Source organism: Heterocephalus glaber, unplaced genomic scaffold (genome assembly GCF_053883595.1).
Source record: "Heterocephalus glaber isolate CG9 unplaced genomic scaffold, H.glaber_assembly_v1.0 deba00001719, whole genome shotgun sequence".
NCBI classification, from domain to species: domain Eukaryota; kingdom Metazoa; phylum Chordata; class Mammalia; order Rodentia; family Bathyergidae; genus Heterocephalus; species Heterocephalus glaber.
Genome location: NW_028258432.1, coordinates 4,843,117 through 4,857,829, shown reverse-complemented (window position 1 = coordinate 4,857,829; position 14,713 = coordinate 4,843,117). Strand labels below are relative to the sequence as shown.

At 40.7% G+C, this 14,713-nt stretch overlaps 1 protein-coding gene across 3 annotated transcripts in view; it reads right to left on the bottom strand.

Moving 5' to 3' along the window:
• Sgcg (sarcoglycan gamma) overlaps window positions 1-14,713 on the bottom strand; it is a 151,124-nt gene that overhangs the window by 108,744 nt on the left and 27,667 nt on the right. The window lies entirely within an intron of this gene.

Sequence of the window (14,713 nt, the reverse complement as noted above, 5' to 3'; positions counted from 1 at the left end):
ATCAGTGGAACAGATTAGAAGATGCAGAAACAACTCCAGACATACTCTGTCACCTCATCTTTAACAAAAGAGCCAAACACCCTCACTGGAGGAAAGATAGCTTCTTTAATAAACAGTGCTGGAAAAATTGGGTTTCAACTTGTCAAAGATTAAAACTAGACCTATATCTATCACCATGCCCTAAACTAAAATTGAAATGGATCAATGATCTAAATATTAAAACAGAAACACTAACCTGGCTGAAAGAGAGGTTAGGTAGAACTCTTGAAGACACTGGTGTGGGAAAAGATTTCATGAAAAAAACCTCAGTTGCATGTGAACTAGCACAAAGAATCAACAACTGGGGTTTCATCTTATTAAAAAGCTCGGCTCAGCAAGAGAAACCATTAGCAGAGTGAAGAGACAACCCACAATCTGGGAAAAAAATTTTACCAGCTGTTCCTCAGCAAAAGTTTACTAAGTAGAATATGTAAAGAACTTAAAAAAATATCAGACCTCTCAAATTTAAAGACCCAATCCAAAAATGACAATCTGAAATGAACAGATATTTCTCAGACAAAGAGGTAGAAAATCAAACAAACATTAGAAAAAATGTTTAACATCACTGGCCATCTGAGAGATGCAAATGAAAACAACACTGAAATTCCATCTCACTCCAGAAAGAATGGCTGCTATCAAGAAATCAACCAATAACAAATGCTGGTGGGGTTGTGGGGAAACAGGAACTGTTCTCTACTGTTGGTGGGAGTGTAGACTGGTGCAACCACTGTGGAAATCAGTATGGAGATACCTCAAAAACTAGGAATAGAGTTTTCATTTGACCCAGCTATTCCCCTGCTGGGTATCTTTCCAAAAGACTTAAAAGCATCATACCACAGTGATGTATGTGCACCCATGTTTATAGTGACACAGTTTGCAATAGCTAAAACTTGGAAACAGCCTAAATGCCCATCAACTGAAGGCTGGACAAAGAATTTTTTTTTTTATATAAAATGAAGTACTACTCGGCCATAAAGAATGAGAAACTAGAGATATTTATAGCTAAACAGATACACATTGAGACCATATGCTTAAGTGAAATAAATAAGACACAATGTGTAAATACCAAATAAATTCTCTGCTGTGAGAAATTGAAAGTGTAAATGAGGTCCAAAGTGTATAATAGATAATGTGAAATAGGAAGGAAAGGTCTAAAGGGGAAGGAGAAGTGGGAGGGATTGGGGAAAGGAAAGAAGGGAATGGAATTAATATGAGAAAAGGAAAAAATGAAAACAAAGTCTTTGTAAATAGGTAGGGTTGGAAGAGTTGAAGGGAGGGCAGAGGAATGGGAAAAAAACTAAGAACCAAAATATATCAGGTAAAGGTACAAATTCCCAATGATGAATATCATCATATTGCATACCTAAAATGTGCCAATAAACTTAATGAAAAAGAAAAAATGTAACTTCTCAACAACTTTACTCCCTGCTCCCAAATCTACTCTTTCCTCTTTCTCTTCCCATTTTAGCTACTTCCAGTTGGTTATCTCAGAGAAACAAGTGACATCTACAATTCCTCTAACTGCTGCACTCATGTCTACTTCATCAGCAAACCCTGTGGTGTCCACCCCTTTTATCTCCTGTTCCCTCCATCTGCACTGCCTCATCCAAGCCAGCCCCCACCCCCAGCATGGCAGGCTACCTCTTCCCTGGTTTCTTCCACCCATTCTGCCCCTTGTAATCCAGTTCTCCACATGGCAGCCCAGCATTTGGATGGAGACATCCTGTTTAAGATCACTCGGTGACTTCCCACTATATCTCAGTGCTTATCCCCATTGGCATACCTAGGCTCTCCTGTTCCACCTCATCCCTCTCTGTCCTTCTCAGCTGTTAGGGTTAGAATGCCCCTCAAAAGCTTCATGTGTTCTGAAATAGGGCTTCTGGCAGGTGATTGGATCATGGTGGTGGTATAGCCAACTTGCTGTTAGGAAATGGTGCCTGGTTGAAGGTGGGTCACTGGGGTCCTGAACTGGAAAGGTCTATCCCTCCTACCCCACTTCACCATGCTCTTCCCTTCTCGCTCTGATTCCTGATGGCCATGATGTGAGTGGCTTTCCTCCATTGCAGCCCCTTCCACCTTGTTGTTTCTGTCTCGGACTTGGCCAACATACATGGCCTAGACCTTTGAAACTGTAAGCCAAAATAGACCTCTCCTCCTTTAAATTGCAGATGTTGGGTATCATGCCTCAGCAAAGGGAATGTGACTAAGACATCCACAGTGGCTTTCTCTCGATCTCACAGCCAGGATAAGATCTTTCCAAGATCATAGCATTTGCCCAGGTTGTTCCCCTTGGAGAACTGGTCTGTGGCATGGTATCACAAGGCTGCCACTTCTGCCTTCTGGCCCAAGGCTTCATGAGCACCCTTCCCATGAACGCTTTGTCCTACATAATCTACAACTGTGTCTTCTTTATTTCCACCATAGTTTTTCTTCAATTAGTGCATGCTTTTGATACAGAATATTGATGTTCAATTTTGGGAACTGGTACATACATAAAACATATCTTGATCATATTCAATTCCTTTACCCTCTATTTCCTCTCCTCCCACTGATCTCCTTCCCTATTTCTAAGCACCTATCTTCTAGTTTCCTATTATCTCTCTTTTATTGTACTCCTTCATTTATTTTAGTTCAAATAAAAGAAAACATACGACATTTAACTTCCCGAGACTGGCTTATTTTGCTTAATATTATGGCATCCAACTCCATCTATTTTTCTGCAAATGACATGATTCCATTCTTATTTATGTCTGAACAATATCCCAATGTGTATCCACTACATTTTCTTTATCCATTCATCTGTTGATGGGCATGTAGGCTGATTCCACAGCTTATCTATTGTGAACTGTGCTGCTATACACATGGATGCGCATGTATCATTATGTGTGATCTTTAATTATTTTGGGAATACATCCAAGAGTACGTTGTATTGCCTGTTCCTCATGAAACTCATCTTCATGAGAACAGAAAGGGTATATCTCACCTGAATTAGGGACTGGTCCAGAGATGGGCTCAATTATAAATATTTGTCAAAGGCAGGCAGAATAAAATAAATTCTCATCCATCATGTATTTGTGGAAGAGATTTCCATGTCCAAGATGTAGCATTATGATTTAAAACCTAAATTACTCAATGTTTACCCATACTTTGTGTATCTCTTATCCTGGTTCTTTCAGAGAGCCTGCCAAACTCTAGGAATGGTTGGAAAAAAAATGGAAACTTATCCACAAAATGAGGAAATGAGCTAGGTGTGGTGGCATACGCTTGTAATCCCAGCACTCTGGTAGACTGAGACAGAAGGATCACACATTCAAGCCCAGCTTGGGCAACTTAGGGATTTAGTGAGACCCTGTCTCAAAATAAAAATAATTTTTAAAAAGGGCCAAGGATGTAGCTCAGTGTAAAGGCCCTGGGTTCAATCCTAGTACTTGAAAAAGGAGGAAGAGGAATGATAGATTTACATATAATTATTTTCTAGAATTTTCTTATTGGTATAATGGTGTGATTTATGCATGTTATGGTTCATAAGTTGGAAAGTCTCTCATGTCATGCTTCAGTGGTCAATAATACTGCTCCATTTCTAGGATGGATATTAGCCTCATAAGCACTCTTTGTTTTGAACAGTGTACACTCAAGGCTCAAGATAAAAGAAAATCCTACCTTCATAGGATGAATGTGTTCAATATAGGAGGAAGATTATCTGAAGATTATTGTTCCTCCTTCTTGCTTTTCAATTCTACCATTTTTTTTTTTGGTACCAGGGATAGACTTCGGGACCTTGCACTTGTGAGGCAGGTGGTGGAACCACTGAGCTAAATCCCCTGCCCTCAATTCTACTATCTTGATTACTTCTCTTTTGGCATCATATAAGCTTGACTGAGTTCTAAAGACACATCTATGTATTCTATGATGAAAACATGATAATTCTATCAACTAATCAACTCAAATGGCTTCTAAGCGTCTGTCTGTAGCTTGTGACTCCTTAGCACTCCAGTTCTAGTGTGTATCCCGACACTGGGGAGAAGCGCTGCAGGCACACCCCAACAGGAATCTATGGCTTGAACTTTGGCCCTGTGTGAGCAGAGCTGTTTCTTTTTATCCTTCAACCTGATACCTCAACAACTGGAGTTCTCCTTGCTGTTTCTCCACTTCAGGCCCTTCTTCAGACTGCCATTTCTTTCCCAAATTCTATTCCACCCTGAGGTCTTATCAAAACTGGAGGAAATTGTGAAGGTTTACATAGGGGCTCAGTCTCTTAAAATCAAGACTCCCCCAAGAAAAGTGGTAGTTAAAAGGCATGATATGATTCGACCTTGGCTTATCCCTGTCCTTGAGATATGTACTTCACTGACTTAGGTGTCAAATGAATAAGACGACTTATTTCCTTATTTAACATACAGCCTTTTAGGAAATAGTATATGTACTTTTAAGGTTTTTATTGTGGGTTTTGTGTTTTGTTACCTCTAAAATATCTGCAAATTGTTCAGAAAGTACCTGTAAAGGAATGGAATATTTGATTACATAGTAATTTCTGAAAGTTATAACAATGGTTTCACCAAATATAGTTTTCTATTATGTACTTATTCAAGAAATTTTTGAATACATCGGGGTTTCATATGGCTGTTTATTGATATTGCAAAAATTTTCTTAACATCATTAGTGACATAACAGTTTACTTCTAAGTCCCAGGTTGCTGTGAATGACATTACGACTTGATTCCCAGAGTTCTTTTTTTTTTTTTATAATAGGGATCAAACTCAGGACCTTGAGCTTTTGAGGTGGTAGAACCACTGAGCTAAATCCCTGGTCCCTATCCAGAGTTCTTAAGGATCATCTTCCTGCTTGCTGTCTTCTTCAAACAGGTGAATTGTAAAGCCACTTGAATTTAACATCGCAAGAATTATAAAGATTTAACGTCAAACAATTATAAGGTTCATAAAAGTTATTATGGTTCTAACAATTACAATTCTTTAATCAAAGCCAATTTATTATTATTGGACATTTAACAGTCACACCTAATCCTGTTAACCTTATAATTGTTGTGATATATTCCCTAATTTATTTATACATCCAGCACATTTAGAGGCCCATATTTCCTCAAAACTTGTCATCATAGCTCCAACTGGAAAATACAATGCTCCTAGAGTAACGCTTACACAGCAAAAACTCAATGCTTGTTATTATGTACTGTAAGCATGGAATTCATGGTCTCTGAATCTAGGTCATCTTAGTGTTTCAAAGATTACATATTTGTAGAATATGGTGATGCCACTTCTTGATCAAGTTCTGGAAACTACTACTATAGACATAGCATCACATCAGAAGAACTGTGTAAGTCAGTAATATAATTAACCAAGACTCTTTGGGCAGGATCTTTTGGATAAGACCCCCCCAAAAAAGTACAGGCAACAAGAAAAAAAGTAGACAAGTGGGATTGTATCTAATTATAAAGCTTCTGCACAGCAAGGGAAACTCAACAGAGTGAAGACACCATACAGAATGGGAGAAAATATTTGAGAGTATATAAATGGTAAAGGGTTACTAGCCAGAATATACACACAAAAAAAACTGAAACAACTCAGTAGCAACAAATAAAAACCCTATTTTAAAAATGAACAAAAGACTTGAATAGACATTTCTTAAAGGTAGGAATACAAATGACTAACACCTAAACAAAACACTGTTCAATATCACTAATAATCAGGAAAATGCAAATTAAAACCATAGTGGGGTGGCACCTCACACCTGTTAGAATGGGTATTATCAAAATGACAAAAGATAACAATGTGGGGGAGGATGTGGAGAAATCAGAATTATTATACACTGTTGATGAGTATGCAAAAGTACAGACATAGAAAACAGCAAAATTTTAAAAGTAGAATCGTCATATGATCCAGATATCTTACTATTGGGTCCATAGCCAAGGGAAATGAAATCAATATGTAGAAAGGACATTTGCACTCCCATGTATACTGTTGCATTATTCACACAAGAGATGTAATCAACCTAAGGAGTACATCAACTGCTAAAGGGATAAAGAAAATGTGGTATATAAAGGTACACAAAATAGAACACTCATAAGTCAAAAAAATGACAACCTGTTATTTGCAGCAACATAACTGGAACTGGAGATCATTATGTTAAGTGAAAGAATCCAGGCACAGAAAAACAAATAGGACACGATTCCACTCATAGGTGGATATAATAGAGTTGATCTCAAGGAAATTTAGAGTAGAATGGTGGTTATTGCAGGCTGGGAAGAGTAGGAGTGGGGATGAGGAGAGATTCATCAGCAGGTACAATGTCATGGTTAGATGAGAGAAATATAATCTGTGTTCTATCTCAGGGTGAACATAGTTAACAATGATGAACTGCATGTTTCAAATAGCTGGAAGGAAGCATTTTGGGTGTTATCAATACAAAGAAATGATAAATGATAAAATGGATATACTAATTACTCTCATTTGATCATAACACAATGTATACCTTTCCTGAAATATCACACTAAACTCCATAACTATGTACAATGATTATGTCAATCCAAGGAAAAGATACCCAAATATCAATTTTTAAACATATTATATAAATGATTTATGTGTATATGTATTTTCTGTGTATACTCATACTAAAATATTTAAAATAGAATAATTATATAAAAATTCCTTTCACTGTCAGTTCCTCCTGATACACTAAAAGTTATATTTTTATTCTCTTCCAATAGTTTATTAGGAGAATATGATTTAATCAAAGTAATAACCAAAATAATAATGGCTTCTAATTTGTTATATTAGGAGTAAAGAGACAATTATTTGGTTGTCCTTTGTTATGATCTTTTTAGTGTAACCACCATTTAAGATAATCTGTGCAGGGCTGGACTGGGAGGCAGGGTTTGGGGATGCTCAGTTCTGCTGGTAGCTATAACCTGCTTCTCTACTTCTGAAATCAAGCAAATTAATCTTAATGCAAATTTTATTTCCGGGTGTGTATGTGTGTGTGTGTGTGTGTGTGTGTGTTTGTAATTTGTCTACCTCCATAAAAGCAAGATTTTTCCCTGTTCTGCCAATCTCAGAGTCTAGCACTTGTTGATAAGATGGAACAAGGAAATTGTTGGTAAATACTACTTTTTAAATGTTGTCCTTAAGGGGTTATACTTTAGTTATACGTAAGAGATAAAATAAGGAAAGAAAATTATTTACCACAATTTTCAGGGAAAGATCATAGTCATCAGAACAAAAACCCACGAAACAACTGCTGTAGCAGGTGCTGCATGTGTCACCCAGGTTTGCCCCTTCCAGCTCATCTTCCCTTTCATCATGAGCTGCATGGATTCACTGCAAACACAGGCCAGGACTTTCCTGCTCACAGCACACACCTAAGTCCCCAGCCAGACCACCTTTTGGTCAGTGGGGCTGAATAAATCTGATTCACTTAAGGTGAACTCCCTGAATACCTGCACATGGGCCAATGCTAGGTAAAGGAGCCTGGGCTTTCCTTAGTTCAGGTTGTCTCTGGAGGGCAGGCTAGCCCCAGAGAGCACTGCAGCCAGTTCCAGAGTATTGACTGAGGGCTTCTATGTCCCTGCTTCACAGTTCAACTTCTTTTTCTGTCCAACTTGGCTTCTCCCACTCCCTTATAGTTGCTCTTTCTAAAAGCATCTCTCAATAAACTTCCCACATCAAATGTAGGTCCTCTGTTTCACAGGGGAACTGCTACAGCATGATTGGTGGCCAGCAGTAGTCAAGAATGTGAATATAAAGTAGTATCTTGAATCTGGGCCATCTATCAGTCACTGTTAATGAGGGCCTTAATTCAGGCAGTAGGTGAAGTACGGACAGCCTATGACATGAATCATTGCTGAAGATGTCACCGTTGGTGAACTGGGAAGAGACACCAGTGGGGGAAATTTACTAGAGGGTACAATGGGTAAGGGTTACAGGTTTCAATGAAGTATTCATTATGAAGACATTGGAATTGATACCTTTGCAGAACTCCATCCATGCACTGGAGAAAGTTGGTGGAAAGCTGAGAGGATGGAAGACAAATGGTGAAGGTCATAAGGCCTCTCTGGAGGCACAGGTAGAGATCAGCACTTCCTGAAAATGGAGGTCAGAGCAAGTGGAGCATCTGGACTTGTCCCTCTTGAGAGCAGGGAAGTGACAGCAAAGATGGGGTCAGGGCCCTGACAGGGTAGGAGAGGGATCTTGAGGCTTGGGAGGTAACATCTGGGACAAAGCAGCCATGAAGTTGGACATGTCTGATTCCCCAGAGCGGACATGACCACTGTGCCATCTGCATCCTCCCACTTGAGGAAGACGTGACAAAATGCTTACCATCTCCCCTCTTGGCCACTTAACCCATAAGGAAGGACAAATCATGACCCAGGTAGAGAAGTGCTGAGCTAGATAAGAAAGTAGTGGTGCTAATCTCGGAGGATGAGAATCACCTGTCCAGGATCTGTCAGCCAGGGTTGCTGCTGTATGAATGCAGCTATATCCTGAGTGGACTGAGCAGGACAGAATGCAAAGGTGGATACAGGAGCATTTGTTGATATAGGGACATTTTCCAATGATTAAAGATTTAATACCATGGTAAGCAAGGATCTTGGGAGCCGACACGAATACAAGACTAGGTCACCTGTTGAAGGCTTGCAGAGTGCAATAGCTTACCGTAACTGCCAGACCAATACTCAAAGAGGAAAAAGATGGGTGGGCAGCCAACAAGGGAGTGATTTAATCTATGCAATCAAAATAAATAAGTAAGCAGGATTAGCAAGCTAATGGCTAATATTCTCATAAAACAGAATTATTACACCTCTGCTTGATTTCCAGATTAGGCTAGTTTTTAGACCTGGTGACTCTTTACAGATGAGAAGCTGTGTTTCCAGAAGATAGTACATTGCAACACCAGAGTCAATATACCAATGACTGCCACATTCCCTGGCCCTTCCCAAAGAAGCCAAAGACTATGTAAGTGGGTTATAGCATAATGCAGAAAAGGTAATACTCAAGATTTTGAGGGCTAGACTTAAAGTCCTGACTGACTTTTAATACTAGGGTCCCAAAGTATCCTGAAATCGTTGTTAGAATGAGGACAAACAGGGACCAGGTGGTAAATGAAGTCTTGGTCCCAGCTTGGCTCGTAGTGCATCCATGGCACTACCAAATGGTCATTTCCCTGATGAACAACTGCATCACTGGAATGTACATAGTCAGCAGTTGTGTTCCTGATCCACAAATCCATAATCAGAATGGATATATTCAGAGGTTGGAAGAGCCCCAGATGGGGAGTTCATGTAAGGTAAGTGCCATAGCAGTTGGGACAACCAAGAGAAAAGCTCTGAAACTACTGGTCATCCCCTCGGTGTTCCAGGAAGTATGGCAGAGAGCAATGCCCATCTTATAGCCCATGAGGTCAGTGTTCCCACCATGTTTCAATTCACTCAGGGCTCTAGGAAAGCCACATCTATTCTAGAGGATGATGGTGGCCTGCCTTGAACTCAACCCAGTTGGGTGGTCCTCATAGCCATGGTGCTAGACAGGTCACTCTTGCCTGTGCAGATTAATGTGGCCCCAAGTGCAGGTGCAAAGCCCCTGAACTGGAAAACGCTTTTTTTCCTCATTTACCTCACAAATGAGGACAAGAAGTAGTTCATGCCCATATGGGCTAGATTGCTGTATTTTCTCATTCCCTGGTTATGTTTAAATTTCTTGCCTTCTGTTTTCACATACTTAGAAGGGATTTGGGCTGTCTTGGACATTCTTGGAATACGTTTCATTGCTAGATTTATGATGTCATATTCCTGTATCACAGGAGTGAATGTGACACATAGGTTGGAGGTAAAATATGTAAAACATATATTCACAACACGACAGAGAAAATTCTGGGGCTTGCCAAGTTAGTGAAGTTTTGAGGGTGGTCCATTGTTTCAGGGCATGCACAAAGAAGCCCTGCAGAGTAAATAAGTTGTGTACCTTGTACTCATTACCGCTATCAAGGAAAATAATGCCACTTAACACTATTCAAATCCTGGTGGTAGCCATTCCACTGTTACAGAACAACAAGAGGGCTGACAGCTTTGAGTGGGGCCCAACAGCACTCTGCAGCAGGTGCAGGCTGCAGTGCAGGCTCCCCAGCGCTTAGGTTACACACACACACACACACACACACACACACACACACACACATATCCTAGCACCATTATGCAATGGTCAAGGATGCCATGGGGTTATTTATGGCAAGTTTCAGCAGAGAATCACAACATAGACATCTAGAGTTTTAGAACATGGCATCTGCAGCAGAGAACTGAGTGCCACTGGGAAAACATTGCCCTAAGTGTGAGTGGACTTTGATAGAGATACGGAATCTACCCATGGGACATGATCAGGATTCCCTGTGGACTCTATGAGACCTGCCAGGGCTTAGGGTTAGGGAGCCCAGCAGCAACTGACTGTGAACTACAAGAGATAGACCAGGGCCGGAGCAGGCAGAGGAACCAGAGGCTGCATGTGCAGAGAGCTGAGTCCATGTCACTCACCACTAAGCACATCAGCCTTTTTCCCAGTCAAACCACTTACCGACCATCCAAGGGTATGTCTATGGTCAGCCTTTGGGGGAAAGGGCCACATTGGATTTAAGGGTAAGTGAGCTTGATGGGTTGGTGCAAGTCACAAAGCACCTGTTGCTTCCCTAAAGCTGCAACTTGGGTGGCCCTGAAAGACTACCCTGAAAGGAAACCTCCTCCCAAGAACAAAGCTGCAGGGGGTTCACAGGCTGATCCACTTCCTGGGGGAGCAGAAAGCAGCTGAGCTTAGAGTACAGGGGGACAGAAAAATGTGGTGAATGTTTTAAAAAATCTTATTACAGTAAAAGATATTTTCTTTGTAAGGATTCCACAACAGATTTTAAGGATTCCACAACAGATTTAAAAGCTGCAACCAAAAAAGGCTTCTATACTCAAGTAAATTGGAAACAGTAAATATCATAACCTTATTTTCCAGTGTCAAATGTATATTATCATAATAAAAGCAGTGAAGAACTCATTCCAAGAATGATTAAATAAGTGTGTTTGAATCGAAGGGGAATGTTTTTAGGGGATTAATGACAGTGTATAAAGACACTTTGTATTGTAATACATTTTAAGAATTTAAACAGTCACCATATCTGTTCATCAGGGATGGTGGTGAATGACTTGTCTGGTTCATCAGGGCCTAGAAGGGGAGAACTTGGAAGGAGGAAAACAACAAGCCTGCAGAAGAGGCTTGTAGGATACAAAGAGAAGATCTTTGTATTTACTTTTGTATCCTTAAGCCCTCCAGAGCTTCTGTTGTAGAAGGGGCTTGAAATAATCAAAAACAGTCATAGACCAGAGACCGACTGTATAAACAAGGCTGTAGTTCATGCCCTCAACGCCCTCCATAGTCATCTCAGGAAGAGAGGGTGGCCAGAGCACAGGAGGACCTGGGCTCAAGCTGGGAAGAGAATGTGAGTGTTGTGAAGGGTACACTCCAACAGCATCAAGACACTCACTCCTCCGTTGCCAGGAGTGACCGTTAATGGCACGAATGACTTTGGACAGCACTGAGCTGGCCACCCAGGGCCACATCCATTGGATGTCTGACAAGTGCATGGCGCAAAAGTTCAGCCCACCGTGGAATTCGGGGGCTGCTCTGAGGGGCCGCCTCAGCTCTGTGGAGGCTAAGCTTCTCTGCAACATCTCCTATTTCAGCTGCCTCTGCTTGCCCGCGGAAGTTTTTATGGAAGGTGCGGTCCAGTACAAGTCTCCGTGCAAATCCCCAGCTCACAGCCTTTTTCGTGGAGAACCTGTCTATGCAACTGCTGCTGGGAAACTGGATTTAAAAAAACTGATCAGGTACCTTGATGGATTTCTCATTAAGACACTGTGAACTTTACCTAGAGTCAGGTACCTGGAAGCAGAACCCCAATGAGGACCCTTACTGAGTTGACTTAGTAAGGAGATGGCCTGAAGAGTGTCTGGCAGAGCACAGCAGGCTGAAGCAGGACAGGGGATGAAGCACAGTCATGGCTGACGCCCAGAAGTGGGAAGGTACTGGGCAGTTGGGAGCAGCTGCCGTGCCAGCCCTGTGAGGGGGACCAGCATATATCGCAGCGCCATTTTTCCAAACTGTGTTTTACAAACATGGTCTTTAAGTCTGACGTAGTTTACAGAGGAAGACAGAGTTTAGAATCATCGTAAATTAAAATCACCTTTGAAAGCTGTGTTTAACCAAACAGAGAATAAACTGTCATCTATTTCATCAATTTTTAAAAAATTTTTGTTTTTATTAGTGTATGTTTGAAGTATATGACGATTACATTAATGCTGGGGGAGTTGGTGCATGTACATAGCCCATCTTAATTCCTCTTTCAGTCCCCTTCTCCCTCCATCCCCCCTCCATCGCTTGGTCCCCTTCCCTCTTTGGATTTTTAGATGAAGCTAAAACTTCTAGGAAAAAAATCAACCATAAACCACCCTCCAAGAAAACCCCTCAATTTGCCTATTTCCTACGAAATAGCAGTTAACTAATTATAACTCTGAAAGATAGCCACAAAAAATTAAGGGCAAAATCTAAGAAAAGAAAATTATTAGAATTTATCAACTAAGATGAGCTTCTTTATAGTCGCAAGACTTTAAACGAAAGATTTAAAGCCAAAAGAAATTCTTGAGGTAAACATAATTGAGGTTCTTATCATATGTGTATATGCAATTTTCTGACAGTTCATTTAAAAAGTCTCAGGGGAAAAAAAGTTTCAGAGGGCTTTAGGGCCAAAATTCACTTCTAACTGTATCATTCCTTTTTCTTTGAAATGAGAAGGGGCTGATTTAAAGTGACTTCCAAATGGTGCCAAGATTACACATTTTCAAAGGCATCCCATAGAGGGACAGCATAATTCCATGTTTCACCAAGATTAACATTTTAGAATATTTTATATACAGTTTTCATTAAGATCTAAAAGTTTAATGAAAGGAAAATGTTCATGGGAAATCTAAACAGTCACTGATGTTCTTTCCTTCCCAAACCCCACCTTTAGAGGTGCTCAGTCAGCAGCTGAGCAGGTTGGGGGTTTCTATCTGCATCCTGGCATGCACAGCCTCTCCTCTGTGGCCATCCCTGCGTCAGGGACTTTCTCTGCTGTAGCAGAAATGCCCTCAGCCTAAGTCTCCTGCCTGTATAGGGACATTCACAGCGCTTTCGTAGGGGACCTGGAATGCAGGCCAGAGGTCCTGCCCACTCACAGCCTTCCTCCTGAGACTCTGCCCTGACTTCCCTAATGGTGAGAGTCAGGATAAGGAGTTATGTGTCTTCTTGTTATTGATGAGGATGATGATGATGATGGAAGCGAGTATATACAGGGAGCCAGAAACTTTTAAAAGGGCCTTATATAGATTTAACTCCCTCCCTACTTTACAAATGGGAAAACTGAGGCATATGGAAATTAAGTATTCCATACAAGATCATATTGCTGAAACATGGTAGTCAGATTTCACTGCCTCAACTTTTTATCTCTGCCTCTTTTATACTAAAAATTTCTGAGATGCTTCCCAAGTAAGGCCGAGTATTTAAAAAACAAAGTTAAAATAGTGCCAAAGGTGAAGCTAGGTTTTAAAAGTCGCTTCATTTTCTCTTCTAATGCCTCGAATCCATGGTGGGCAGGGTGATCATCTAAAGAATAAATAGGACTGCACAGCTCTTCTGCTGCAAATGTGCCGAGGCTCCCTACTGCTCTGAGTGGAGATGAGCCCTCTTAAGTCCCCAGCCTTGCATCTCCTGGGTGACCTGCTACACACCAGGCATCCTGAAGTAGATGCTGACATTTTGAAGGACTCTGAGAAAAGCCCGGAGGCCTTTGCAAAGTCACAAATTACAAAATACTCGTGTGCCAATTTTCCGACACAATTCTCTACAGAATAAATGAAAATCAGACAATGAAAATAAAAGCTATAAGTGTCAATATACTGAAGGGTGTGAATTTTACAACATTCATCAGAAAATTCTAGAACTATGTGGCTCTGTAGTAGATGACTAAAGGCAGACAGATGCTGATGAGGCCAGGAAGCAAGGATAGAAAGAAACAAACATGTGGTGAGGTCCAGGTAGGTCCTGAGGGAACAAGAAAGAAGCAGAACCATCCCCAGGGCTCTGAGGGGGCTGTTCCTTCCCTGTAGGAAGTCACAGAAATGGTGAGTGTGGCTAAGAGCAGCAAGGGACCAGCAAAGGACAAGGGTAAGGAGAAGGGAGAATTGCAGTCTCTAAAAAACAGACTGAGCAAACTGGGTGCCACTCATAATTTACAATTAGTCCCTAATTTTCATATTCCATTTAATAGCAATTTATTTTAATGACTAGAAAGTATATTTTTATAAGACAATATGGAACTGGGCCGGGGATTTAGCTCAGTGGTTCTGCTGCCTGCCTTGCCAGCACAAGGATCCGAGTTCGATCCCTGGTACTCCCCCCCAAAAAAGACAATATGGAACAATTTTATTTTCAATACTTTAACTGAAGGCTTAGCCACCATCATTTGGAATTAGTCTTTGGAACTGCCTATCTAACTACACTAAAATACTATTTATTTGGTTTTGAAAGAAAATCTCAAATAAATTCTACAACCTATGAAAGTAACCTCAATGTGAGCCATTATTTTTGAAATTCTT